This window comes from Grammomys surdaster, unplaced genomic scaffold (genome assembly GCF_004785775.1).
Source record: "Grammomys surdaster isolate TR1022 unplaced genomic scaffold, NIH_TR_1.0 126271, whole genome shotgun sequence".
NCBI classification, from domain to species: Eukaryota; Metazoa; Chordata; class Mammalia; order Rodentia; family Muridae; genus Grammomys; species Grammomys surdaster.
The window spans coordinates 6,541,538-6,545,805 of NW_021621071.1; positions in this window are offsets into that span (position 1 = coordinate 6,541,538).

Here is a 4,268-nt window from a genome sequence, read left to right on the forward strand (position 1 = left end):
CTGATAGTTAGCATTCCTGAGTGAGCTGTTAAGTTCTGGTGCAATATAAATAGAAGGAACTTAGTGGCTGGTGACAGGAGACTCATCTCTGTCCCTCCACACTCCTCCCCTCAACTCTATATCATGACTTAATGGCCTGTAATCCGTTTACAGGTCCCACAGAAATACCCCTGACTTGAGCCATTAGCGTGTTAGTGGTTTATTTGGTGGGTCAATATCTAAGTTGGTGGTCTCTCATAAATTCTAAAGAGCTGTGGAGAGAGATGAAAATCTCAAGGGTAAGTGATATAATGGAGTGGATGGGGATGACATTTTAGCACCAGAGAGACGAGCTCATTTCTTGTGCCAAGAGAGATAGGAGACGAGAAAGATTCTCTTTGCTCTCAAGTCTCAGGGCTGTGAGATCACACAAGAGGTCTGGAAAGTGCTAACAGAATTGCTGATTTTGCTTTTCTTTTGAAGTTCACTGGATTCACAACTTAATATACCACTGAGATTCTCTCACTAAAGATCAAAGTCAAAAATTCTATGGGAGTAAGGCATCCTGGCTCAAGCTTCTATTACCAGAACTTGGGCGCCTAAGGCAGAAGGATCACCCAAATTTCAGGCTAGGCTAGACTATAGAGTGAGATTCTAGTTTAAAAAGAGAACTGGAGGTATGGCTCAGAGGTTAAGAGCCCTGGCTGGCCTTCCAAAGGACATGGGTTCAATTCCCAGCACTTACACATCAGCTCACAACTCCAGTTGTAACTCCAGGTACAGGGAACCTGATACCTTCATCGGCTCTGAAGAATTCTGCACACACATGGGGCACAGAAATTTACACAATTATACCTACCCACGCACAGATAAATAATTTTTTAAATTGTGCAGGAAAAAAGAATGTAAATTTAATAAGAGTAACCTACCCTATTAAAGTTTTCATTGTCCTTTTTCTTGTTGTTGTTGGAGAATTGGCTGCCTCCAACTGTTACAGATGAATATTTATGGTTCTGTTATTTTAAAAATCAGATAGCTTTCAATGTCTCAAGGGGGCCAGCATTTAGCATTTAAATCCATAGGAGCAGCAGACCAACCCCCAACACTCAAGTGCCTTTATTAGAACTGACAGGAGTTATTAGAATTGTATTTGCTGATATTGTGTGATAATTTTATGATAGTCTCTTCTTGGGGATTAATTAAGTTGATACACAGGATCTGACCTTAAGCAACAGGCTAAGCAGGAAACTCAGATACTTTAAGTACCTTGAAATTTAAAAATGAGTCTTAAATTTATTTTCCAGGCTGAACTTCCACCATGGGATCAGCAATAGCATGTAGGTAATGTGAGATATTTCTGCTCGGCCATTATGAACGTCTCAAAAAGAAACTTACTGTGCAACAATGTTACACCTGCAGAAAAATCAGAAAGAGTACCGAGAGTTTCTATGAGCCCATTGTTCAGTTTCTCGTGTGTGTGTGTGTGTGTGTGTGTAAAAGTGTGTGTGACACATGCTTGTGTTCATTGCACCTGAGCCAGTGGAAAGCATCCGTGTGTGAACATTTCTCTACTGTTGCTGTCTGCCCTTGAGACAGGGTTTCTCACTGAACTGGAAGCTCGTCATTTTGGCAGGGCTGGCTAGCCAGCAAGTTTGAAGGACTTGCTTGAGTCTATCCTCCGAGGGCACAGTCACACGTGCATGCATCCATGCCTGGCTTTCTATGTGGATGCCGAGGACTGGAACACGGGTCCCCACACGTGTACAGTAGGCACTCTTACCTCAGCCTCTCCACAGCCCCTCTCCTGTTAGTCACTCTTTAAAGGGCTGTGCTGCACTTTTCTTTTCTTCTTCTCCTTCTCCTTCTCCTTCTCCTTCTCCTTCTCCTCCTTCTCCTTCTCCTTCTCCTTCTCCTTCTCCTTCTCCTTCTCCTTCTCCTTCTCCTTCTTCTTCTTCTTTTGGTTTTTCGAGACAGGGTTTCTCTGTATAGTCCTGGCTGTCCTGGAACTCACTCTGTAGACCAGGCTGGCCTCAAACTCAGAAATCCACCTGCCTCTGCCTCCCAAGTGCTGGGATTAAAGGCATGCGCCACCACTCCCTGGCTGCACTTTTCACATGTAAGTAATTTTGACACACCATTACTACCTAAAACCTAGGATTTCATTTATACTTAATTCAGACTTCCTTTGTAACTAATATCCTCTTCCACTCGTCTCAGGCCCATACAAGCAAGATGCCACATTGCATTAAGTCGCCACAACACTTTAGAGAGACATATGATGAGTACACACACACACACACACACACACACACACACACACACGATATATGTTTTTCAGGACCCATCTGTTGTCCTCACGATCACAGGATCATGAGACTGAGAAAGGCTGTCAAAGGTGTTTTAATTATTAGAGCCTGGGAATGTTCAGGTGGTAAGCCGACCATCCTCTGGCATGAGGAAAAGTTGCTTGGCCGGAGACAGCATGGTCCCCAGTGAACAACTCTCAGCTAGAAAGGCACTCCAAATACAGAACCTCCCAACAGCATCTGTTCTCCCAATAACCGATGTCAATGTGCCAGAGGTCACCAAAAGTCTGTCGGCTGCTGTGTCGAATCCCTTCCCAAGACTTTTAACACCATCCCATACATTTTCTGTGGGGAAAAAAAATGCTTCAAGCTTGAAATGGGAGTTAATGTAAAACAGTACTCCTTCTAGAAACTGCCTTACAGTCAGCGTTACCGAGCTACGGTAGACACAGAAACTGCCCTTGACCTTGTTGCAAAGGTCTGAGTAAGTCATTGGGTTTCGTGCTGAGACAAATGTTTCTTTACGAGAAGAGTCAGATCAGCGGGTCTGTCTCCCATGGCCACCACCTGAGTCTATTAAGGCATTGGTGGGACTGTGGCATCAGGTTGTGTGGGGGCGAGCTGATGCCACAGTCGAGGAGAAGCTGCTTTGAGTCTGAATGTAGGAAACTGGGGGACCGTGAAATGTTGCTCCCAAGAATTAGCTACCTTCTCCTGTGTTGCTATTTTTGAAATCAGAAAGGAGAATTAATCCTGACCTAAAATACGCAGGCCTGCGTTCTGCGTATAGTTCGGTTTTGGTTGGTGAAAACGTCTCATTATTTGTGTACTTAGTTACTCGGCGCCTTGGTAATCCCACTGTAATCTGTCCACAGTGTTCAAGGACTTCAAGAATAGCCCATATTTACTTAGGAACCTATCTTTACTGTCTCTACTTCATCTTAATTGAGGCTTTCTTATATCCTGAGTCGCTTGCTCCTCAAATGATGTAGGGAACCTAAGAATCACATCTAAGAAGACACGGATAAAGCCAGGATTCGAACTCCAGGGTGAGCCATTCAGCCGCGGAATCTCAGCTCCTAACCAATGACTACGTGAAACTCCCTTTGTGTTACGAAGTTTATTTCAAAAGGCCACTGAGTGAGCAAGTCTTCGCTAGATTGTCAAGGTCACAGTATTAACGTCTATCCATATGGGACATATTTCATAGTATCTCAGAGAAGAGGTATCATTACTCCCGATTACCTGTGAAGATTAAAAAAAAAAAATCAAATAGCATCATTCTCACTGATCCTCTGCCTGGACTGGCGTAAAGGGAAGCCAGCCATTCCACAGTCTCGTGCTATGGAACTGCAGTACATGTGGCTTGGCACTCAACTTTTTAAAAGCTAGCAGCATAGTGGAAATTGATCAGGAGGAGGCTGCCATCAAAGGATGGCCTTTCATTCCCTGTTCCCAAGAGGCTATGCCACCCTGTGTGGGGTCCTGGGGATAGGGGAGAAAGAGGGAGAAAAGACAGTTGTAGGCACTGGCCTTGACATTCAAGGAGATGAGCCATAAGGCAGAGCAAGGCTCTGGAAATAGGGACTTCTGTCATCTTCACACAGAAAACTCTGTATGCATCAAACATGGCAAAGGAATTCATTATTGAGCCAGACTTATTCTTGGTATATGTATATATGTATATGTATATGTGTATATGTATATGATGTATATATGATGTATATGTATATCATATATATGTATATCATATATATGTATATGATGTATATGATATATATGTATATGATGTATATGATGCATAGGTATATGATGCATATGATGTATATGATGCATATGTATATGATGTATATGATGCATATGTATATGATGCATATGATGTATATGATGCATATGTATATGATGTATATGATGCATATGTATATGATGCATATGAATATGATGTACATGTATATGATGCATATGTATATGGTGTATATATGT